General features: G+C 36.6%; 1 long non-coding RNA gene across 1 annotated transcript in view; it reads left to right on the top strand.

Moving 5' to 3' along the window:
• The window catches only part of LOC112643812 (uncharacterized), a 36686-nt gene that overhangs the window by 5479 nt on the left and 4735 nt on the right, over positions 1 to 26472 (top strand). Inside the window, exons 3-4 of the long non-coding RNA XR_003125914.3 lie at positions 23129 to 23241; positions 24618 to 24710. This is a non-coding gene — a long non-coding RNA (uncharacterized LOC112643812). The remainder of the gene's footprint in view (positions 1 to 23128; positions 23242 to 24617; positions 24711 to 26472) is intronic.

The following is a 26472-nucleotide window of genomic DNA, read 5'->3' as shown; positions in this document are numbered from 1 at the left end:
AAGCTTCTCTGATATGTGCATTTTCTTTACGAGTGACAAGCCAGGCTTCTTAGCTTGGGGACACTAGACGGCACTTCAGCAGAACATTTGGGTGCCATTTTAAGTGCATATCACCAACCAGAAGCACAAAAATGAGAAAAAGTAAAGCTAAATAAACCAAGAAAAGGACATGTGTTTACAGTGTAAGAGCTGAAGCAAGAGGCAGGGTGTAGCTGTGTGCACTCCCTGATATGAAGGTATGTGTTGGGTGACTCAAATTTTTTACCACTCTACACCTGCCCAAAAATGATCATAAAAGCACCACCAGTACTGATTTGGGGGCTACGAATAAATTTTCTCAAGGAAGCAATTTCACAAATACAGAATCTGTGAAATGAGGATCAGCTGTACTTTGTTGGTACCATTTTTTCTCTGAGTGAAGCTTGGAAAAATTTAGAACAGGTTTGAATAACACCCAGTGACACTAAGTGACTGAAGGATTCTTGCTCCCAGAGGGACTGTATAAAAAGTCAATGCTAACAGAAAAATACTATGTACATAAAGAACAGTTTTTATTGTATTTGAACTATGACTCCTTAAACTGGGGTTGATGGCCATAATCACCTGGTTAGCTTCTTAAAAATGATTGTTACAAGTCTCATACCCATTCTGCTGGAGTATATCTTTAAGGACAGTGGGAAAAGAGAAATTTTATTTTTAAAAACACAGGCAGTTGTAGGGATTTGGGGGGGGTCATAATTACAAAAGCATCTCAATAGCTCTAGCTCATAAAACATTATGGTCCTCAATAAATATATTAATTATAATTATATGTGGCCAAACAATGTCTCCCTGGTCTTTTTAGAGTACTGAATTAATTGTTCAGTACTTAATAACAGATCTGAGCCTATTATTGCAGTCCACCATGATAACCCATATTATGTTGTTTTACAGGATTATTTAGAGTTAAAATAATCCTATAGCAGTTCATTCATCTTTAACAAAAAGGAAAACATTTTAACAGAGAGAGCAAAACAAAAGTACTGTTTCTTGAGACTTGATGCTTCCATTTGATCAATTGATGCATCATTGGATATGTATGCATTTCAGAATATCTCTCTGCGGCATATACATATGTTAGCTTAAAAACAAGCCTTATTTAAAACATTGTACTATTCAAACCTGAGTTTTACCTCTTATTTTCTCATTTTACTGTGTAAGCAATTGTTTTTTCTTTTTCTCTCTTCATTCTTTCTTTTCTTTCTTCATTTCTTTTTCTATCTAGGAGATAAATTCTTTGGTGGCAGAATGAATCATTCTGGCATAATGCAGAAAATTAAAATGTGCATGTATGCACGTGTGAGCTTACATATGAGCCTCTGTTTATAATACAAGCAAATATATAACACCACCTTAAAATTTAGTATTGATATGTTTATTAAACTTGATATTAAAGCTTTTTTTTTTTTTTTTTTTGCCTGACGGGACTAATGTGAAATCTTAGAATTGTAGGTCAGATTGGCTTTGTAGGAGTGATTTATAGTCAAGCAAAAATATCTCTGTGGTTACATTCTTTCTGTGTATCAACATTGAATAAGAACGTTCTCACTAAAACTTGCCTCCAAATGCAGTGTGACTAATTTGGCCTCTGTGTGTAGCTTAAAGTAGAATCTACTGTGTTCACTGGCATCTTGTCCCTGGAGGAGATGATAGATAGCATTCTGCCAAAACATTATATTATGACCCCCATGCTTTTGTAAATGTTCCACAGCTGATAGAAAACAGAATCAAGCATCAATGAAGCATTTGCAATGCAATGATTCTCTAAGGTGGTGGTTTTAGCATTCATTTTTGTCCGTGAAATCTGTCCTTTGTTGATATGAAAGGATGTCTATCTTTGAAACTCAGCTTGCATTCAAATAAGAATATAAAAACAATTAAGCACTGGGCTCTATCATCCTGCCACCCGCTTCTCCTGCATGGCTAAAATATTGAACATCTTGAACTGCACGGTGCCTGGAGATGGGCCATGTGGCTTGGATACACTCAGCAAATCTGGGGCCTGCCAATTATTATAACTACTGCATTCTGTCCCAGCAATTCCGATTCCTCCTAGGGAAGGTTATTCTTGCTTAGGACACAATAAGCCATAAACCATAACTGAAAGAATTGAGACTTGCCCCAGAACTCAAAATAAGGTTCACCAACACTCCTGAATGACGCATGGTATCTGTCTCCACAGAGCAAGACACACAAACAGAAATGTGTAAATAACAAAAATATGTGTCATAACTATAATAGTAGCAGGAAGCAGCATTCACCATTCCTAGAATTTGATGATCACTGGCCATATGCCAGGATCATGGGGCAGAGTTTTACTTTTTTTCCCCATTTAATCATCACAGAGCCCCTTTGTGGTAGATACCATTATCTTTGTTTCTATCAAAAGACAGAAGCAATATTTGATGTATGTACAAAGAACTATGAGCACTAAAGAAAGATTGGCTAACAAGAAAGAGGAATTTATCACTCAGAACATTCTCATAAAAATTTCCACTATTTATACAGTGCCTGTACACACACTATCTTAGATTTATTCTCCTGTAGATTATTACTTTTACAGATTAAAAAAAAATGAGGTGCAATGAGGTTAGGTGTTACCCCAAACACATATAATCTACAAGACAGAGTTCAAACCCTGATGTTCTGATGTAGAACCCTCTGCTCTTTCCTTAGTCCCTGGTCTCTCCCAAGTCCCTTCTTTGTAAATCCTCAACCTGTAAAATTTCTTTCAAGGCTGTTTTGCAAAATGAGAGACTATTACTGACTCAGAGAAGTTGACTTGCTTAGTCAGAGCTTTCTAGAAGCATTACCTTGAAGACAAATTGAAGGATCCTTCTATGGCATGATCTTTGAAAATCACCTGCTAACCCCAAAGGTTACTCAATCCCCAACTTTCCTTTTCTCTACCTGTGCAGAAGTATAATTTCCATGAATAGAATAATGGGGTTTACTCCTTGATTATAGGAACATTTGGATCAAACTATAACAATGAATCAGGTGACCATAAAGCTTATAATGGTTAGGCTTGACACATAATGAAAGAAGAAGAAAAAGAGTGGGAGGGGGAAAAGGGATAGGAGAGTCTTGGCCTGAATTGATTTAACTGAAAGTAGGAACTACTACCAGTATTTCTTAGAAAGGAAAAAACTCTAGGTCTTAAGGAAGAAATTTCTTCCAGGAGGAAAATATTTCAAACTCTTTAGAAGTTTCGTAGAGGAAAATATCACTTTCAACGTCTAAATGTCACTTTCAACTTCCAAAGTATGCTACAAGGGGGAAAAAATGGCTTTTGCTTGAATTATCTTTCTATCTTATTCATGTTCGTGTATTCACACTATTATTAGAAGCAACAATTTCTGAAAAATATATTTGTATCCAGTAACCTTTTATTTATACCTTCTCCATTCATTAGTTCCTTGCTTTCTATAATTGAAAATCCAAACCATCTGTCAACACAATTCAACACCTTAACTTTTTGTTGCCACACCCTTACTGACTTCTACGCAGAGTTTGTACATGGGCCAGATGCTATCAGAGTTTCAAATGAGAAACATCAGAGGAAGTGGTATAAGGGCATCATGATCAGTAGCCATTACTTAAATATAAAAAGTGGTGAAAGTATGTTCGCAAAGAGCTCCATCCTACAAGATCATTCTTTGGATGATTAGTGATCGGAGTGAGCAATCAAACACAATCATTAAAACTGTGTTAAAAGAGAAATAGTGAAAACTATTTCTGAGTCTGAGATAAGAAGATAACGTTATACTATGTGATGTTTGTAAGCGTGTTTGTGTGTGTGTGTGTGTGCGCGCGCATAGGTACATATTCCATGCTAGGAGAATGGCCATGAGATCCTCAGCAGCATGGTGTCTATGTGTACTTGAGATAAAAGTCATAGCTACTCAAGAATGTACTCGGTCTTTTAAGAGGAACAAGGTCATAATACATGCAACTTCTCCAAGACAACAAGTGTTTTGATATTAGAAAATTCATCTCTGATATCATTACTACAAAAGCTTAAAAAGTGGTACTACTCCTTTCTCTTCCCTATCATTTGACATGTGGCCTTGTTATAAAGGTCAGCCAATATTTTGCTGCCATTCCGGACTCCATATAGCATGAAAATTTATAAATATTACACGTGTTAGAAAAACATACACAGTCTGCAGGGTGGTAGTTTTCCATATATGTTCATTCAGATGATCAAATTCACTAATTTTATTGTTTCAAATGTCTGTGTTCTCACTGAAAGCTTCTCTCCACTGGTTTTCTCAGTTTGGATGTGTGGTAATATCTCCAACCACAGTTTAAGAGTGGTTTATTTTTCCCTTGTTGTCCTATAAATTTTTACTTTTTATATTTTGAGACTATATGATTAGAAGAATAAGGTATTAAAACTGCTTTATATTTCTGGTGAAGATGTATCTTTTTTCATTACATAGTGACATATTTTTATGTCTCGTAATCTTTTTGCCTTAAAGCCAATTTTATCAGCTAGTGATATATCTACACTAGCTTTCTTGCTTAGCATTTTCTTGGCATGTCTTGTTTTACCACTTTACTTTTAGCCTCTGTGTATCCTTGTGTTTTAGAGAGATCACTTATAAATAATTTATAGCAAGTTTTCTAAAGCCAGTATATGCCACTTGTTTTGTGTATCTTGTCTCTCTCCTTCCTTACCTTCTTTCACATCTTTTAAAAAATTACTATATTTGTACTTATTCACTCTCTTGTTTGAAAGTTATACATGCTTGTTTCTATTACATAAGCTATAGACTGCTATTCGACTTATCAAAATTTAATGTTAACCGATATCTGTACCTTTCCCAAGATAATACAAGAAACTGAAAACACTAATCGATTTATCTCCTTCTAACTTACCTACTACTAGTGCGATGTATTTTATTTTATTTACTTTTTAAAAATCTCATTTATTTATTTATTTACTTAGAGCCCAAACAGGTTGAGGGGCAGAAGGAGAGGGTGAGAGAATCCTAAGCTGAGGGCAGAGCCTGACACACGGCTCCATCCCAGGACCCTGAGATCATGATCTGAGCCAAAATTAAGAGTTGGATGCTCAACAGATTGAGCCACCCAGGCACCCCTGGGGTGTGTATTTTAATTCAATATTTGTTAAATACCACAAAGTGTTATTTCATGCGGTTAAATTACTTTAGACTTATCCATCTGTCACTTTCTTTTTAATTTTTTTGTTTTTTCAGCCAGAGTTATTACCAAATCAAATTTCATCCATCTGAAGTAGACTTTTTAGTATTGGCTTCAGAGCAAAGTTCCCATCTATTCTTATTCACCCTTGGACTTTCATGAAAATAATACTGGATATTCTTTCATCTCTATGTCCCTCATCCCAGCTTCCTTAATTTTTCATTATTTTGTCTTTTCCTTTGTTCCCTGGGAAATTCCTTTTGATCTAGCTTATGTCTCACTAATTCTTTTTTCAGCCATGTTTAATAAGTTTTTAAACTCCTTTATGGAGTTTTCATCAGAAATTTGCATTCCTTCTTCAGTTTTATTTGAAATTTATTTAATCTGCATTGTCTCCTTTTATAATTTTCTACTTATATATATTCAAAATCACATTTAATTTCTCTTAACACACTCTTTGTAAATCTATTTCTTTATTTTTGCTGATCCTCACTCAATGATTCTTATGTGTCTAGTTAGTTTTTCCTGTGTCAGACAAAATTACAAAAGAAATATTTGTGGAAATAATGTGAGGCTCTACTTTGTATTTTGAATTTGCTATTATTGATTCCTTAGGGATATTATTTCAGGACAACTCTAAGCCCTGTTCAAGATTTGAGGTTTTCCAAAGACTTTCCAAGGTGCACAAAACAATGCTCAAAACCCTGTAAAACATTCAACTCCAGTTTGCCCTTACCCAAAGCATGTACCTTGGGGTGTCATATGGAAAGGCGGGAGTGCTGCTTATTAGCTTTTCCACTTGGATGGGACCCAAGATTTCACTCACCATCTTCCCAACTAAACCACCAAACACCTCTACTCACAGGCCAGTGCCCTCAGCAAAGTTGCTTTGAGTTCTCATTTTACCTGTGTGGCTCTCCTCTTCTTGACATCTTTTGGTGCTTCTTCCTCCCTTTCTTATTAGCTTATAGAAACTTTTAGAAGTTTACTGTGTTTCATATAGAGTTGCACCTGTTTTTAGTTTTCCCAGCTCACCATTGGTTGAAGCAGACATTCATTATATTTCTGACACATGACTTTTTTAGGTAAATCTTTTTTTTTTTCTTAAATTTAACAAATACTTTTTAAGAGAAGTATGATCTGCAAACAAACATGACAAGGTTCACCTTTAGGTATTCTGTTTCAAAAGGTTTAGAGTCAAGACTGGACGTTTGCAATTTTAAAAGAAATTCCCAGGTGATTCTGACATGAGCTCCCCGACCCCCAAACCCACCACCAACTGGTAATTTGAGAACCCCTAATTCAAATTATACATTCTTCACAAAGACTTCAATGTTTTCAAATATAATAATACTTGATATATTATTCACACCCCTCATCCACAGCAATGGCTCACAGCTACAAGTACAAATAATAGGAACTTCGGGTAAGTGGATTCATAGTTTGAAAAGGCCCTGAGAAGATTACAATGTCTTCCCCACTCAATCTTTCTTCAAATATAAGCATCATTCATACCTGTCTATTGCTGCAGACTGCTCTTTGTAGGTTGACTATATTTTTAGGAAACAACAAGACAATAATAATGCTATTTCTTGTCTGCAAAGACAACTGGCTGACTTGGCTCTTCAGTATTCTTAGAGTATCATATTTATAACTCTGTCCTTTTTTATTTCAAATGGTGATATGTTCATACAGAAGACAGAGAGGAGATCTTTAAAAGACCTTGTTTCCCCCCAGCCAATTTCATGTTCCACTTGAACACAACTTCACAGAATAAATGGGAAAAGTGGGCAGTTTCTGTGATTTTCTCCTTTTGATGGTTTTAAGCTGGGGTTAGAGGCACACACATCAGACAGTCATTTCACAAAGGAGACACTGAATACCCCCAGATCACATTTAACTAAAGCACGGACATTTATAACAGATCTGCAATCATCTGTCAATAGCAGAACATTATAGCAAAGTGAGCCAAAGACAATGACAGGAAATGATCTTGGGAACATCTCGCTCCTGCACTTTTTCCTTACTCACATAACCATTTCAGGAGAAGAGGTTTTGTTTGGCTGAGCCACATCCTGAAAGACCCTAAGTCTCCTGTAGGAAAGCAAGCTGAAGAGGGAGAAACAGAGATTATATCCCAAAGTAGCAGTGGACAGATGATGAGCTGAAAATTACATTTCTGTCCTCTCCTAGCACTTCTCAGTACCTCATATTATGATGTGTGCACCATCTTTGACAAAGTGTCCCCACTCTGAGGGAAGAACTCACTAATGTTCTTTTCAGCAGTCAGCACCTACACAATAGGACGTTGATTTGGCTAGTCATCATATTCACCCATTCTGTTAAGAACAATATATTACTTACAATAATATTGATAATGGCTCCAAATGTACCTCACTTTTCAGAAATGTGGCAAGACCAAGAGTTTCATATCATTTTCTTCTCAAAGAAGTCAATGTGATAAGATGTACTTAATGTGACATAATTCTCAAAGTTTTGAAATGTATTTTTTCAATTCAGGGAGATGATCTTTAAGAACATCTACAGATATATTTCAAGTTTATGTATCCCTGATACAGGCAAAAACAAAAACTACAACTAAAACAGTTGTACTTGAAGAAGCAGATTAGAAAGACGGTTTTACCAAAACTTCACTAAAGAATTCATTTAAATAGCAACTTCTTTTAGTGTAATTAACATCAGATAGAATGGGGATCCCTGGGTGGCACAGCGGTTTGGTGCCTGCCTTTGGCCCAGGGTGCGATCCTGGAGACCCGGGATCGAATCCCACATCGGGCTCCCGGTGCATGGAGCCTGCTTCTCCCTCTGCCTGTGTCTCTGCGCCTCTCTCTCTCTGTGCCTATCATAAATAAATAAAAATTAAAAAAAATAAAAAAAAAAACATCAGATAGAATGGTGACAAAGACATGGCTTCCTGAAAAAGACAGGATGAGGTTATTATGAGCTGATTTATGGGATTTGCAGGAAGACCATGGGAATCCGTCCATGGGGACCATCAAACTGGATGGTCAACCTGGCAATAAATGATCTTTCGGTGTATTGACTATTAGTCAGGAGAAATTGAGGAGATACTTACAGTTTAAATAGCCCCAAAGGAGTTTAAAAAACTGCTGTCCAACTGATGCGCTGGCTGTTGCTGCCTTACCTCTGGGTGGGAGGACTTTCTAGTTAATCTGGCCAGTAACCTCAGGTTCACCACACTGTAATGATTAGTACTGAATTTTTTTTTCCTGAGTGGGCAGGATATTCCAACTTCTATCAGGCAATAGTCACAGAGATATACACTTACACTGAGCCTTAAAAAGAGGGAAATGCATGGTGGCTATGGACAGACACTGGAAGAGCCATTAGAGCTTTGGCTGGTTTGACTAGAGAATGACATGTTGGGGTACTTAACACCTTTCAAGAAAGAATGGCAATACCCAAGCCATTCTGTAGTTTATCTCAAATCCTAGTGCTCAGTGTGATGGCATTAGGAAATGGGGCCTTTGAGAAGTAATTACCTCATGAAGAAAGTGCCTTCATGAATGGGATTCATGCTGTCTTGCCCCTTCTGCCATATGAGTTTATGTGGAGAAAATGGTTGAACCAGAAAAGACAAAATCAAGAGATTGAAAAATCAAGCCACAGACTGGGAAAAAGTATTTGCGAAAGACACATGTTATTAAGAACTGCTACCCAAAATATACAAAGAATTCTTAAAACTCAACAATAAGAAGATAAATAACCTGACTAAAAAGTGAGCCAAACATAACAGACCCCTCATCAAGGAAGACAGACAGATGGCAAATAGCATATGAAAATATGCTCCACATCATATGTCATCAGGGAAATGCAAATTAAAAGAACAATGAGATAGCACTACACACCTATTAGACGTTCAAAACCCAGAACATTGACAACACCAAATGCTGTTGAGGATGTGGAGCAACAGAAATTCTCATTCGTTGCTGGTGGGGATGCAAAATGGTATAACCATTCTGGAAGAGTTTGATGCTTTCTTACAAAACTGAATATACTCTTATCATATGATCCAACAATAATGCTTCCTGGTATTTACCTAAGGAGCTGAAAATTTGTATCCACATAAAAACCTGCATGTAGATGTTTATAGCAGCTTTATTCATGATTGCCAAAATGTAGAAGCAACAACGATATCCTTCAGTAGATGAATGGATAAATAAATTATCATACATACTGACAATGGAATATTATTCAGTGCTAAACAAATGAGCTAGTAAGCCGTAAGACACATGGAAGTATCTTTAAATGGATATTCCTACATGAAAGGAGCCACTTGAAGAGGCTACATGACATGCCATGACATATGGTACATGTGTATGACATTCTGGAAAATACAAAAGTATGGAGACAGTGAAAAGATCAGTGCTAGCCAAAGGTTGGATATCAAAGAGGGATGAATAGGCAGAGAACAAAGGATTTTTAGGGTGGAAAAAGCACTCTGTATATTATCAGGATATTTATTTACATGTCATTATACATTTTGCCCAAATCCATAGAATATGCAACAGTGAAAGTGAGCCCTAAGGTAAGCTACGGATTCAGGGTGATCATGATTTGGCATTGTAGATTCAGTTGCAGCAAATGTCTTACCTAGTGAATGATGTTGATCACAGGGGAGACTGTGCATGTGTGGAGCAGGAGATACAAGGAAGTCACTGTACTTTCCTCTCAATTTTGCTATGAATTCTGAAACTGCTTTAAAGAAAGAAAGCCTTGTGAAATGAAATCTTTCCATAATTTTGCCCTATTAATCTTTAACATTTTGCAACAAATTTCATATAACCCTACATGAGGGTAAATGTAAGGTAAGAAACACTGTGTCATGTTAATTCTAATGTTCTAACAGAGTAAAAGTCAATATGTGCTTTTCATGTCAGAACTGTCCTTGTGCTGACAAGTTTAACACTGCTTTTTTCATCTTATTTGCTCAGCTACGGTTGCTTTTTCCAAGTGAATACCAACACAGAATTTGAGCAAAGCCAGGAGGCATGAACTTCTCAATTTAAGAAATAAAATTAACTCTTCTGTATACTAAGCACTACTTACTTAATTCACTAGGATAGTTTTATGAATTAAACAAAACATAGGTAAAAATGCATCCAAATGTGCAGCATGATGTCAGTTTCTTGGTTATACTTACAATTTCAAGGCTGGTAAATAAAAACTATTCACACCAGAAGAAAAGTTGAGGACATATTCTTGAGTTTCAATCTATCCAGATTTTAACATGAATCAGGCCCTTAGGGATATCAGCTTGTTGTTGAAAATTACTAATCATGTATCCATTTGCCCTCATGTTCAATAAGGAGAAAAGCATTATAAACCTGATGAAAAATATGTATGATCAAATGTCCTTTTTATTAAATATTCTATCAAGTGTGGTAAAACTGTCAGTAGTAATGGATGGTAAATATACCAACTCACCACAGGCTATATATAGGAGGAGGCCCTGAATTTGGCACCATGGCAGGATGGTTCTTCTCGTGGACAAAGGGAAAGATAGAATCTCTGCTTCAATTTCAGAAAAAACTATAGTAGAAAGATATAATTTCTAGCGTACCTATGGCAGTTGCCCCAAGCAATCCAACATTTTGCAACTAATGTCACGTACCCAACACAAGGGTAAATGTGGAGTAAGAAGCAGTGGGGTTACAGTAGAGGATACCAGAATATGGTGTGCCTCAGTGAAGGTAGCCAGATTTGGCAAATAGAAGCATGTGACATAGAATTTCAGATTAATTTTTGGTATATGTATGTCCAAATATTTCAAGGATAGCCCACCCAGTGTTTGGGTCATAGTTCCACCATATGTAATTCTGAAATTTAAAGTTAACCAGATTTCCTTTATTTTATCTGACCACCCTAAACTCAATGAACTCAGAGTATTAATGTAGCAGAGCCGAGAAGAAAGATAATTCTTTGACGAAAGTTTGGAACATTGGATCAAATGATCACAGGACAACTGAAGCAAAACCATGTATAAAATTAATTATACATTGACACCTATGAGCACAGAATATAATCAAGTTTTAGGAGAGCACATTGCAGTTAAACTTCTGAAGTTTATATTCTATGTTCCACCACTGGATTATTTTTCAATTTCTACAATGTTCTTATGTGACTATCGAGCTTTGTGTATAGACAGCAAAATGACTTGTTAGCATAATTTTATTCTATAAAAGATCTAAGATAACCCATTTGAAGCCAGAAATATACCAAGAGGTCCACTTCTGTCTGGCCCAGGCGAGGGTCTTGAGTTCTGAAGCTACATTAGAGGAGTGATCTTGTGCCATTACATCAATTCTGAAGCAGTCTAAGATTTCATTCAGTTTTATCAGAACTTTACATGATCCTGGGGCTGGGTGTCTAGCAGAGTTTTCAGGATTTGTTATAGATGAGCCTGCTAAGCAGTTCTCATAAACAAGAGAATTGAGGAAAAGATGAAATACTACAAAATAAAGATATGGGTTATAAAATGGATCACCCTTAGTGTTCTTTCTGAAGTGTAAATACAATATTGTGATTCCTTTTTCTTTAAACTTTCAAGTTTCTAAAGTGTGTGTGTGTGTGTGTGTGTATTAATGGAATTTTTGAAGGTAGATGTTCCAAGTAGGAATAAGAGTTACATCTGAAACTTACATTCCTGCAACATCAAAGGATCCCACTCAGACAGCCAAAGCAGCCAGAACTAAGAAAGAAAAGAAAAGCATGTTAATTTTGATTTCCTAAAGCCTGAAGAACCTAACAGAAGAACTTAAAACATGGTGTTTTATAGCTAAGACAATGAGCATAGCTTTTACTTCTTAATCTTTAAGATGTATGAGTTTTTAAAATGTTTTCTAACCAGTGTTCATCTACATATAAATTTGGAGAAAACATACCAATATATGTTTTTTCTATATACAGGTTTTCTTCAGTGTTTTAATAAGGGTAGCATTATTGTTAAAGAATGTGGAAATTAATTGCCATAGATAGAACTGAGGTTGGAAAAAAGTTTAAACAGATATAATTATTTTGTCACAAAGGCATTTCTTAGTTTTTCACCATTGATTGTTAGTGCAACATCTTCTGAGAGGCCCTAACCTATTTTTTAAGGGTTTTTTTTTTAAGATTTTATTTATTTATTTAAGAGAAAGCAAGAGAGAGAGAGAGAGCACAAGTGGGGGTTGGGGGCACAGAGGGAGAGGCAGGCTCCCCAGTGAGCAGGGAGCCCAATGCAGGACTCCATCCCAGGATCCTGGGACCACAACTTGAGCCCAAGGCAGATGCTTAACCAACAGATCCACCCAGGCACCCTAGCCTGAACTATTAAGAGCACTTTTTGAATTGGAAACAAATGTAGTAAGACTTTGATTAAAGAAAAATGAATAGATATTTCACCAAAGAATATATACAAATGGCCAACAGGTATATGAAAAAGTTCTCAACTTCACTAATCATCTGGAAAATACAAATCAAACCAAAGTGAGATATCATCCACACCTGTTAAAATGGCTATTATCAGAAAGACAAAAGATAACATATGTCGGGGTGCCTAGGTGGCTCAGTTAGTTAGGCCTCCAACTCTTGATTTTGGCTCAGGTCATATCTCAGGGTCATGAGATCAAGCCCCAATTTGGGCTCTGTGCTCAGAACAGTTAGCTTGTCCCTCTCCCCTAGCCCCCACTTGCACTCTTTCTCTATCTCAAATAAATAAAATCTTAAAAAAAAAAGATAACAAGTGTCGGTGAGAATATGGAGAAGGAATTCTTGTGCACTGTTGGTGGAAATGTAAATTGGTGCAGCTACTATGGAAAACAGTGTTGCAGTTTCTCAAAAAATTACACATAGAACTACTATATCTTCCTGCAATCCCACTTCTGGGTATATATCCAAAGGGAATGAAACAAAGGAAATGAAATCAAGATCTTTTTTTAAATTTAAATTCAAGTTGTTATCATATAGCATAGTACTTGTTTCAGGACTAGAATTTAGTGATTCATCACTTACATACAATACTGGGTGCTCATCCCAACAAGTACCCTCTTTAATACCCGTCACCCATTTAGCCCATTCCCCCCATCCACCTCTCCTCCAGCAACCCTCAGTTTATTCTAACTATAAAGTCTCTTATAATTTATCTGCAATCAAGATCTTGACAAGCTGTGTTCTATTCATTGCAGTATTATTCACTATAGCCAAAATATGGAAACAACCTAAAAGCCCATCAATAGATGTCTGGATAAGGAATATATATTTATAAATTTAATAAATTTTCATTATATATAGTGGAATATTATTCAACCTTAGAAAAAAAAGAAGGAAATCCTACCATTGGTAATAACATGGATGAAACTGGAAGACAGGATGCCAATTGACAAGCCAGGCACAGAAAGATAAATGATGCATAATCACCCTTGTATGTAGATCTAAAGCATTGAATTGAATTCATAAAAGCAGAGAGTTGAATGGTAGTGGCCTGGAGCAGGGGGTGGGGGAAATGAGGAGATGTTGGTTAAAGGGTACAACATTTTTAGTTATGCAAAATAAATGAATTCTGGAGATGGAAACTCTACCATGGCAACAAGTTAACAATACTGTATCATATACTTGAAACTTGGTTAGATCTGAAGTGTTCTCACCATGGAAGGAAGAAATGGAGGGAAGGAGGGAGGGAGGAAGGAAGGAAGGGAGAAAGGAAGGGAGGAAAGGAGGGTGAAAATAGTAGTGTGAAATGATGGATATGTTAATTAGGTTGGCTAGTGGTGAAAACTTTAGAATGTATACATAGTTCATTCAAAACATTATATTATACAAGTTAAATAGATACAATTTTTATTTGTCAATTACACCTCACTAAAGCTGGGGAAAAGTAAATGTACTGAGTTTTGAAGTGCAATTTGAATTTAAATAAATTCAATAACACTAAATGTTGGGATGACAGCACTTCCTCAGAAATACATTACTAAGCGTGAAACTATATTTTCTTAACTTGATATATATATATATATATATATCTGATATATATATAAAATCTGTTGTCATCTTATCTATTCTAGTTAGACTGTGGAACCAAAGAAGACAGGACATTTCTTGCACCCCTATGTTCACAGTGAGATGTTTATGCGTTATTTTTAATCTTTGGATAATTATTCATTTGACTTTTGAAGTAACAGCTTAGGTAAATTTTTAGTTAACATACAACTTTCATTTTACTGGCAAACAATTATGAATTCTAATCAGGAGTCTCCCTTTAAAATAAATTGTGTCTACAAGATAACTTGAATGCATATTGTATGAGGTAGAAAATACTTAGCAGCATATTTATGGAAAAATACATGTGGCATACATCCAATTAGTTATTCTTTTATTGAAAAGATGTTCTTTATGTCTTAAAAGCAACTAGCTTATGAAAGATGAATATTCTTTGCTAAGAAGTATGATTGTTTTAATCTTAAGTAAATAAAGGTGTCACTTCCTATCTGGTGGGGGAATCAGAATATAGAAATTAAAAGATTTTTGTCCCCTTGCATAAGAAATAGGACAGCTATAAGTTTTCTCTGAAATCACACCTTTCATTCAGAGCATCAATTTCAGAGATATTTGAGCTTTCTGCAAATGAAAATTTGCAGCCGGGCTGGAAAGTGGGTGCTTTTTGATTAACAACAACTCCTGCTGAATTTCCGTCTGTTTCATTTTTTAAGTAGAGTGGTATTGTCTTTTTCCCCCTTTTTCATCCCATTCTGACCCATTTATTACTAGAGTATTTCTGAGAAATTCAATCCCCCCCCCACCATCTTTTTTATCATCTTATAATAATGTTGGTTAGTGGGATTAAATAAAAACTGCCTCTTTTTTATTTTTTCTTATTCCCCCAGTAAAAGTTTCTACTTTAGTAGATTACATGGCAAATGACAACTCATGCCATTGGGAAGGATTTAACTACATCAGGGTAGTATTTTGCAATAAACTTTATAGGAAAAATTGCATTCAGAAGCATAATACAGTAACCTCCTGACTGCTTTTTTTAACCCGTTTTTTCAAGAATTTTTTTTTTTTAATTTGAGAAAGTTATTTAGGTGCTGTATGCTACATTTCAGTGAAATCAGCTATCAGTTTTCTGTTTAGCTAGGTATTTGCATACCCAGTCTCACTCCCTGGAGGATATGGCACCTAAAACTAGGGCATAAGAGAGTAGAATTAACTTTTACTCATGATGGTAATGTTGGCTCAGATGCCTGGCCTGAGGCTATACCTAGAAATGCAGTTTTATACAAATATCCATCAAACTCAGAATTAATCGGGGCTTTTCAGCCCCTACACATTGTCACACAATAGAGAGTATCTATGAACGATGAATGGATAATTTAACAAATATGACAAAATATTAATATCTTTATGTTTTGAATGGAAAATTCAGGGTGTCATATTATTAATGCATTCACTGGGTGAACTTCTGTTGAATTCCAACTTTGTATAAGGCACTGCTCTGGGTGCTCAGACAAATCACTGTCACTGGCAGCAAGGAGTTTATATTATCTTAAGTAACATACCTTGCTTCAAAAACTGGTTATCTGGGAACTGTGGCCCCTGACTCACTTTTCCCCCCATAATAACTTCCAATTTATCCATTTTAGTGTGGGTTAGCAAAACTGCTAATAAATGAGATTAAGTGATTTTACTGTGAGTGGCCTAGAATTGCCAATTTTTCTTCTACTTTCTACTCTAGGCCTTGCTAATTGGGCATTACTAATGTAAAGATCAGAGGATGTATCTGACTCGATTAGAATGAAATTAGAAGTTTGGAGTAGGAACAGCCATTCTTCCCTACTATGGGCCCACTAGCTAATTTTATAAAGAGGGAAAAAGGAAAGAGTGAATTAGCCATTAGGTGGAGATATGAGGGTGTATGCTTTGCAGTCCCAGTAGGAGCCCATCATTAATGCCATAAAGCATCATAATTTATGTCAACTTTCTCAGATCCCCAGATTATACCTATAATGTGTACTTACCACAATTAAAATTGTCACCATTATTTTTCCAATAAAACTGAGTTAAAACCTGGAAAGAGTAGCTATTTAAAATAGAAAATGTATTAGTAATGTGATTTCAACAAAAATTGGAAACAATGGTTATGTTTATTTACATAGCTATTTAGGTTATGTTTTAATAGTTGGTAATTATGCCATAATTATACTTCCATCATTTTATTCATAATAATGTCACCTTAATTCTGAACCTCATAAATCCTTATAAATGTATACCTTAATGAAATATGAAATACATTTCTTATCTTGTAAATGGTTAAGAAAAGAAGACATGGATGTATAAAACATATAAAAATCTTTAAAGGTCAAAAACAGGAAGACATATATTTTAGTATAATAATTTACCTATATTCCTCAGCTACCTAGCTCTAAATTTATTTCCACGCTGAGACACAAATCTTAGGAATAAATATGTTAAGCTCTGGCTTGGGTGACTTTTGGCACATTGTTCGGTTATAGGTTAGATGGGTCTATGGATGGAATATGCCATGGGGAGCCACTGGATCACCAATAAATTTGGTTAAAAGTTTGGGGCATATGGATAAAGCTATTTTTTTTTCAAAAAAGTAAAAGTACACTTTAGTTTTAAGAAGGAGGATTTTGTCTAAGTCCCTCATGTATCTTAATTTTTTTTTCATTTATTCTAATCAATATAGAACACAAAATGCTCATTCTACAATTTGTCAACTTTATTCTTAAGATTCATGGATTTGGAAAAGCATGGAAAATGACAGAGTTCAACAATATTTATTGATGTTTGGCTCTATGTAGCCTTGAGAGTCTACTTCTGCCAAGGACATACAAAAATAGGGAGATGGTAAGAAATCTTCATTGTTCTTATTCTTATCAAAACATTGAGTTAGAGCAACCAAATAGCTTAGAATTCAAGGGAAGACAGATGACCACCAAGAGACATAGGATCCACGAACTGGATTATGCAAAGGTCAATGCTTGGAAGTTATGGTCAGCACACGAGTGGGATAGAATACACCTAAATTTTCGATAAATTCTGATAGACTGAGCATGGACTAGAGAGGCATCATCAGAAACATGGAAACCCCCAAGCCCCAGAGGAATCCCACCTGCTGTTAGACTCCATGGAGGCTCAGGGAAACCACTGTGGGCAGGGCGGCCAAATGGAAAGGGCCTCTGTATTAGTGCAGGAATCGGCCACTGTGGTAAAGGCACGTGACTACTTTCCCTGCCTATTCTTTTCCCTCTTAAGTAAAGGCCTTAAGATGCTAAGAAAGGAAGAGCAAATCCCAGGGCTCCAAGATTAGCAGCAGGAGGGAATAAAGCCCCACTAACTTTCTTCTATTAAGAAAAAAGAGAAAGCCTCTTGACCAGAGATCACAAGTAAAATGGTCTGGCTGGAGGAAGAACACTTTTCACATGAGGAAAGCAGGGAAGGATCATGAAATCACACCTCCTAACTGCAGGAGGGTCAGAAAGATTCTAGTACCCAGAATTCTAGAGCAATTCAGTAGGGGGAGAGCTGCCCTGAACAAGATCCCTCAGAGGTAGCAGGAGGAGAGGAGAGGCCAGGGTGCTGAGGAAGCCTGGAGTTGAAATGCTGTAGCTTCCTGACCTGAAGCTGGATCCTACAAAAGAGACTCCCCCAGAAGTCCTCACATGGAAGATGGGTAGGAACACAGAGGAGAGAAACCCTTTCGTAGTGCAGACATGTGGAAAATGCTACCAGTTGTGGGGAGACCAGCAACACTAGACAAACTGTCAGGGCCACAGCCTACTGGCCTAAGCACAGCCCAGTGGCAGCCCCCCGTTTGGGGAACCTGAAGATGACAATGCGCTAAGCACAACCACAAAACCACTACCAATGCTAACAGCCTTGAAGATGAAGAAGCATGCTCATTTCTGGGCATTTCCGTTTCCCTCAGTCACTGATGTTCTTTATGTGACATTCAATATTCAGTCAACATTTATGAGACAAAATCCTGCAAAAAGCAAGGGAAAAAAACTAATTGTTAAAACAAAACCATGAACTGACCCAGCTATAGAAGTGACCTAGATGTTAAAATTTTCAGACTGGGCAGTAGGAGTATTGTAAGTATGTAAAATAATCTAATGGAACAGATGGACAATATACAGAACAGATGAAGAATTTCAGTAGAGAAGTAGAAATTACATGAAAATGTGGAACAAAATACCAGGGATAAAGAATTTCCTTGACAGTTTCATCAGCGGACTTGACCCAGCTGAGTAAGTTACCCTGATCAGTAAACTTACAATGAAATCAAGAAAAATACCCAAAACCAGACCCAAAGAGGGGAAAAAAAAAAAAAAAAACTAAACTAAAAAAAAAAAAAAACAAAACAAGGACCAGAAAAACCAAGAGTGTTGCCACAATATCGAAAAGTCTGATGTATGTGCACATGTAAGTCCCAGAAGGAGAAGAGCAAGAAAATGTGCAGGAAACATATTGAAAAGATAGTGGCACTGAAATGTCAAATATAGAGAAAAATGTCAAGCCATAAATCCAAAGTAGCTCAGAGACCTGCTCAAGCAGGATAACCCCATACAAATAAATAAATAAAAACTAAGAACCAAAATTTAAAAAATGATAAAAAAAAAAATCTTTTGGTTCTGTTTCTCAGGAGAATCCCAATGATACAACATTTCAATTAGACACAATTCAAGTCTCAAAGCATATTTGCTGGAATGATCACAAAGTATCAAATACACACTATGGGCCTGGGGCATGTATGCATTTGATTTGTGAATCCATATATAAGAAATGGTTTTAATCTCAGTTTGTGAGATGCAGAACATCGTGGTGGATAGCACGGGCTCTATAGACGGATTTATGCATTTAAATCACAGCTCCAACATGTCACTTGTGTGACCCTGAGCAAGTTCCCTGATTTATCTGTACCTCCTTCTCTTCTGTAAAATGGGATAACATGAGAACTCATTGCCTACGGTTGTTAAATTAAATTAGTTAAAATATTAAGTCCTTTGAATGATGCCTGTCACATGGAAAATGCTAAAACTTGTTAACTAGATATTATGATAATTTATTATGATATTTGTTTAGTAAGGACCGTTGAATTACCTTTTTCTCCATTTGAATACATTTACATAACACGGCATACATCTGGGAGTGATTATATAACATTTGATCAACTCTGTCCAATAAGTGAAAAATAAAGAGTGATGCTCCAGTTTATAGTAGCTTCTAATCCGGGAAAAGAATACACATCCAGAAGATAAACCCTCTGTAAGAGTATTTGTACCTTCCTGCAGATGGTTTACTCGTCCATGATACCAATCAGGCACAAAGTAATCAACGTGGCTCTAATGCTCCCTTCTGACTTTTAAGTTTTGTTTTGTTGGTTTTTTGCTCACTTCGGAAGTAATTACTTTCAATAATTACTCTGATTTTATTTCATCTCAACAGTCTTTCAGGGCTGTTTTAAAATTGGGTCCAGTTCCAGTTTTACAGTGCCCTATAATGCACTAAGAAATATACTTCTTCTTAAGAAATTACTGTGTTCTTTAAAGGTGCACATTTATAATTATAAATATATGATGTGAAAAGATTCTTCTGAGAATAATTCTACAGTGACTATAAAGTAAGGAGTGATGGATTAGAAAAAGTCCTTGGAACTTTCAAAACCTGACCTTTACACCTGGCCCTCATATACACCGACCTGTCCTTAGAGGAGTACATTCGTTTTATTCTCACATCCTGATATATATGACACCCATACTAATATTTGTAAGTTAATATTTTCAAAAATCTTGTAATGAGCTAAAGCCCATAAGGGCATTCAATAACTTATAAACCACAATTAAAGGTAATATCTTCTTTTGAATCACACTCTATAACAAACACTTATTTTTAATGTGGTTTAGGCTTATGTGACAACAGAAAGTGCCAGATTGCAAAGCCCTGTTTAAGCAAAGTACCTGAGTGTTAGTTTTACAGCTTCACAGAATTTCAAGTTTGGACATTATTTCATTAAAGCAGAAGGGCCAGTTCTGAAGTCCTTACTTTGTCTTCATAAAGAAAACTGATGGGTTTAGCCCCAATTGTAATATGAAAAGTCCTAAATTCATTTATTTTTACCAGTAAGTGGTACTTTCATTTAGGGAAGTTTCAGAAGTAGTTTACATTCATTTGTCAGTCTTGTTGCTGGATACATTCTCTGATTTAGATGCCCCTGCCACCATTTGTTCTCTGGTGGATAATAGATAGGGAGAGAGATTGATTACAAAGTTGTAATTCAATCCATACATCGTGATGATGTTTATGATATTATCAGTACCTTGAGATTAAATTACAGCTTGCCATCCATCTTCCCTCTCTTTGCCCATTCGCCTTCCTAATATATAAGAAAAAAAAAACTCAAAGTTTTATAAGCACATACCAAAATGAAAAGAAAGAAATATATTCAAAAGTTTCTGAAATGATGTAGTGTTGTTATGGGTAATTAAACCACTTTTTCTTTAAGGAAACAAACTGATAAATTAGTGGAAACATACACATAAAAACACTAGAGCAGTCATTAGAGTGATTTACTCTCATTAAATTTTTAAGCTCTATTGGAACAGTACTAAGACATATACCAGTAATAACTTTTAACAACTCAGTGTAGCATTCTCTGCACAGGAGAAAAATGGGTGGCAATGAATACTTTGGAGCTTCTGCAACCGTGTCCCTCCATGTTGAGCATCTAGAACCATGGAGGCACCATAAATCTCTCCTTGGTCCCTCAGGGCTCTTTTGCAGATGATGAAGCCCAGGCCAAGAACAGTCCAAGAACTTGGAAATTGGACAAGATTATCTTAAATCTTCTAGTCATTCTGTTACGGTGTACAGAGACCAACCTGGCTGATGTCCCGTAGTCTTTGGTAGAAGAGCATTCCTCAAAATGTAATGTGCATAAGAATTATCAGAGGTCCTTGTTCAACATCGACCCCCAGCTCCAGAGATGGTCTTGGGACTCTGTATATTTAACAAGTATATTAGCAAGTAATTCCATCATGCCGGGGTCTGAGAAACCTGCCTCTGGAAGTGGAGTGCTTAATCTAAGTATCACACTCAAGGACTCAAGGGTTGAATCAGTTTTGAAACCTCTCCCCATTAGTAACTGAAAAAAGTATGACAGAGGGTAATGAAAATGTACCTGTCTTCTGAATCTAAGTATTGTTTTTGAAGTGCTCAAAAGTGTTTCTAAAGATGAAAAATGGTTTCTCTTTTGCTGAATCAAATACATCTAAATAGCTGACTTATTTTCCCACACTCTTTGGAATGTGTCTCTGTGTTCACTTTTGACATTACAACTACTTGAAATAGCTGTCTTCATTTGCATTTCTTTTTATTGTTTTAAATTTAAAAAATGGAATCATCTTTTTATCTCTGCATTTACATTATATCCTTATTATTTACTGCTAATACAATCTGGTTGCATTTAAAAATCCAAAATCCTTGTCATTGGAAGTTCTCTATCAGGGTAGTTTATCAGACTGATTTCTAAGTTAAATCTCTCAAAAGTCTATATATTTAATGCTGACTATGTTCACATCTCTGTTTATGTTCTATAGGTGAGCCCAAAATGATATATAAAAATATGTACTTGGCCTTGTCTCAGTTATCCAGAAATGAGAGAAAAACAGAGTAAGCTCTCGAAAGTTCTCAAGAGCAAGTTCAAGAACAAGAGACAGAACAGTGTAACTTAATAGTGAGCCATGGTGGCAGATGAGACAGGATTGACAAGTGGAAATCCCAGTCTTTGTGCTGGGGGAAACTAGGAAGATGGGGGTGGGGGGTTGACTCAAAAAAGCAGCAAATGTAGAGGAATTGTCTTAGTGTGGAATGCTGAATGTGTGGAGAAGGGAAGTTAAGCTCTGTTACACTTCCAGTGTGAGTAGTAACATTGAAGTTATGGTCCTCAAAATACAGGTTAAGATGTGTCCATCAGAATATTGTTAGTAGTTGAAACGATGAAAATGAGCACCATTTCCCTTATTTAGAAGTAAAAGAGGGCGAGACAACAGAACCAAGGGTATGTTCCCACACAGAAGGAAAAGTTATTCAAATCTCCATGCCCCAAAAGAAATAAATTTCAAAAACAGGAGAATCTATGACCAAGTAATAGACTTAAAACATAACAAAAGAGATCCATACCTAATTCATCAGCGCACCCATCCCTCAAACAAAATGTCTTACTCCTCTAAGAGAGGAGTCACAAAATTTTTTCATTAAGCAAAATATGAACTGCAAACTAGAATAACATTAAAGAAATGCATGGGAGTTCTCTTTCCTAATAGGTTTACGAAATAGTCGTTACCCATACAGCTAAATAACATCTTTTTTAAAAAAATGATTTACTTATTTAATTTCTACTGGAAAATCTTGGCCTCAGGAAATGAGTGCAAACAATGTTTGATATGGTCAGGTTTCCTAGGAAGAGGAGTACAGTGGCAGCCATGGTGTGGAGGCATTGGCCTCAAGACTTCTCTAGTTATTGCTGAGAACATTCATTCCATGTTTTAGACTCTTATATTTCTGAATTATTATTATTATTTTTTATTTATTTTTTATTTTTTTATTTTTTTTTATATTTCTGAATTATTAAAGCAACATTTGTTTTACAAATGGTGAGCTCCAGAAAAACCTATATTGTACAGATAAACAAGACGCATGCTTGTACATGACCAAGTTGTCCAAGGACCTTCCTGTTCAGAACATGAGGTGGAATTCCCTGAATTGATTGACAACTTATTGGGCATCTAAGCCCGGATTTTGTGTCTCATCAACAATACCTTACTAAGTGATGTAAGATGTAACCAACACACTGTTATTTTTACATTTTGCTCTTTAGTTGACTGTGGCTTCCATCTGAGTGGATATGTAATCTGTCTAAAGAGACTAGAAAGAAGATTAACCAACCTCTTCACCACATACTAAGGTCCTTCTCCCTCCCATCTTTGGATGGTAAGATTTTTTTTTTTTTTTTAATCACGACCTACCTCATCTTGAATGAATCAGAGCCACATTTGTTAAGGAGCTAATCTTTCAACATAAAGCAAGATAGCTCTGCATTTTAAGGACAGATGGTAATGCCAGAAGACATGTGGGCACTCCAGCTCACCTTTTATTCTTGGCCAGATAACTTTATCTGTGCCTCAGTCACATCCTTGGTAAACTCTGGATAATGACAGTATCTGCTTGTACTATTGCCATGAAGATTAATTTAGTTAATACACATAAAGTGTTTACTCCATAGTAATTGCTATTAGGTTTTAGCTACTATTATTTTTAGCCTCTACCCCTCAAATGTGATTCTGTATAGTGGTGCCCTAAAGAACAAGCTCACCTCTTTCATGTGACCTCCCTTCATATTTGGAGACTGCTCTCATGTACCCCCCTTGGACTTTTGTTCTGCAAGCATGGTGCCCACAGTCTTCTAACTAATTCTCAAATGCCATGGTCCTGAGACCTGTAATCCCAGTTAGTCTCTTACTGCTCATGTCTATACTCTGTAAATTAACTTTGTGATGTGAAAATCACAGAGCTGCATAAGATCATTAGCTTACTACTTCTTCTTAAAATATTCCTGCAGAACTATGTATTTCACAAATTGAGGTTGAAATAATCTAGAGAGTTAGAGGAAATGGAAACAGGTGGGGAGGGCAGAGAGAACTGGGTCCAGACTCAGCCTCTAAATTCAGGGACTAGGGGATCCCTGGGTGGCGCAGCAGGTTTAGCGCCTGCCTTTGGCCCAGGGCACGATCCTGGAGACCCGGGATCGAATCCCACGTGAGGCTCCCGGTGCATGGAACCTGCTTCTCCCTCTGCCTATGTCTCTGCCTCTCTCTCTCTCTCTGTGACTATCATAAATAAATAAAAATTTAAAAAAATAAATAAATAAAATCAGGGACTAGTTGACCAGGTGTATGACCTTGGGGAATTTGCTCATGGAGAAAATGAGAGGATGATAAACACCACTGTTCCTTCAAACGTGTAAATAGGGAAAATACCATCCTTCCGTCACAATTGTTGAAAAGCTTCAAGGCATATTTGTCTTGTTTAAAATAAATTCCTCATTCCCAGTCAGTCTCTACAGAACATTTGCTTTTCTCAATAATATTGATCATGATATGATTTTATTGAATTCACTTATTCACTGCTTTAGATTACTCCTCCACCCCAATCAAGATCGTTTTTCCCCAGAAGGACAGGGACTCCATTTATCTTTGTCACCATTAGCTTTTCAATACCTGATACATACTAGGTGCCCAATAAATAAGTGTTGACCAAATGAATGTTTGGCACATGATAGTCATACAATTAATGGTTCTTCGTTTCAGGATGAACTTATGGAAGCATGAAAAGTATCTATTAAACAATGTCTCAGAGGAATTAATCAAAAGTTTTACAGAAAGTTGTGCAGCCTCTGAAAGGTTGGTGTAAGACAGATATGCTGAAGTACTTGATAGTTAAGGTCTTGCAGAAGGTGATTTAGAATGCTAATTATCCCACAAACCCTGTTCTTTATTTCTCTCTCTGAGCGAGTGAGTCCTGATATTGAGCTGAACACAGGACTTCAAAATAAACCCTTTATCTTCCAGTTCTCTTTGCAACTATACATATAGGGCCACATAAAGCAGTTCTGGATATAATAAGAAAAATGACGTGTTGGGGTGCCTGGGTGGCTCAGTCATTTGAGTGTCCGACTGATGATCTCAGGGGCCTGGGATGGAGCCCAATGATGGGCTCCATGCCTAGCAGGGAGCCTACTTTAATATTTTTTTCCCTCCCTGTATCCCTCCCCTCGCTTGCCCCATCTCACTCTCTATCTGTGTCTAAAATCAATCAATCAATCAATCAATCTTTAGAAAAGTGATATGTAGGAATTCTTGGAAGTGTGACCTTGTCAGTACCCTTTGTTCTCCATGAAAACCAGAATGGAGGTATGTGATGAGCCATCCTGAGTCACGTGGATAAGGGCAACATGCTAGGAGGAAACCGCCTGGAGAGAAAGAGCCTATATTGTTGACTCCTGACAACTTTGTAGATCTGAGCCGCCACATCAGCTTGAGAAATAGCCATCTTTCTTTCTCTCCAAGGTAATTATTTGTGGTCTCCATCATAGTCAGACAAATTTATATCCTGAATATAAATGCACACCATCAGTGCTTTAAATATAGATCTTTGCCCTTCTACTCATCATATGAGCTCTTAAAAACAGGGTTAGTGATAAATTGTCAACCTTATATGGTTACATTCTCTTTTTATTACGTATATACTGATTACCTTCTGTGAAGACAAGTATTAGAGGATTTTTTTTCTTAAGGATGGAGATATAGTGGGTTGAATAGTGTTCCCCAAAATTCTTAGTCACTCAGGACCTCAGAATGTAACATTATTTGGAAATAGGACTTTGCAAATGTAATTAGTTGAAGATCTCAAGACGAAATCATCCTAGATTTAAGGCAGGTACCAATGGCCAATGTCCTTATTAGAAAAGGAGGAGCTTACCCATACAGTCACACAAGAAAGGCCATGGGAAAACAGAGGCAAAGATTGGAAGGATGCTGCTGCCATGAGCCAAGGAGCCACCAGAAGCTGGAAGAAACAAGAGGATATTCTCCTCTAGATCCTTCAGAGGAAGTGTGGCTATGCCACCACCTTGATTGTAGACTTCTGGCTTCCAGGACTATGAAAGAATACATATATGTTGTTTTAAGCCACTAGTTTTGGGGGGGAATTTGTTAAGCTATAACCGGGAACTAATACAGATGTTAAATTAGATTTTCTCTTCAGCTCTAACTTTTGGGCTGTCAGTGGGCCCCAGCAAAAAAAAAAAAAAAAAAAAAAAAAGAATGGCACACTCAAAGGGTTTAACTGAAGGAAGTTAGGATTAGGAGAATTGAGGGCCCATGATGCACTAGCAACAGAGAAACGATGCCACCCCTAGGACTGAAGACATAGGGAGAATGTGCATTTCTGGAGAAACTGTCAGGGAGATAATGTAGCAGTCAGCCTCTGGAGGCATAGAGCAGGATAGTAAGGGGCACAGAATGGATCTGGGCATGAGCTGCAATAGACAATAATAAGCAGAGTTTCCATGAGTTGATTTGGCAGGATATACAGCCATTCCAAAGGATAAACTAGATAGCGAAGCCTCAAGGGAGAATACATTTAGTAAAACTTAGGTTTACC

The sequence above is a fragment of the Canis lupus genome, chromosome 1 (assembly GCF_003254725.2).
Source record: "Canis lupus dingo isolate Sandy chromosome 1, ASM325472v2, whole genome shotgun sequence".
Classification (NCBI taxonomy): Eukaryota; Metazoa; Chordata; class Mammalia; order Carnivora; family Canidae; genus Canis; species Canis lupus.
The sequence above is the reverse complement of the archived record's forward strand: the minus strand, read 5'-3'. Positions and strand labels throughout refer to the sequence as shown.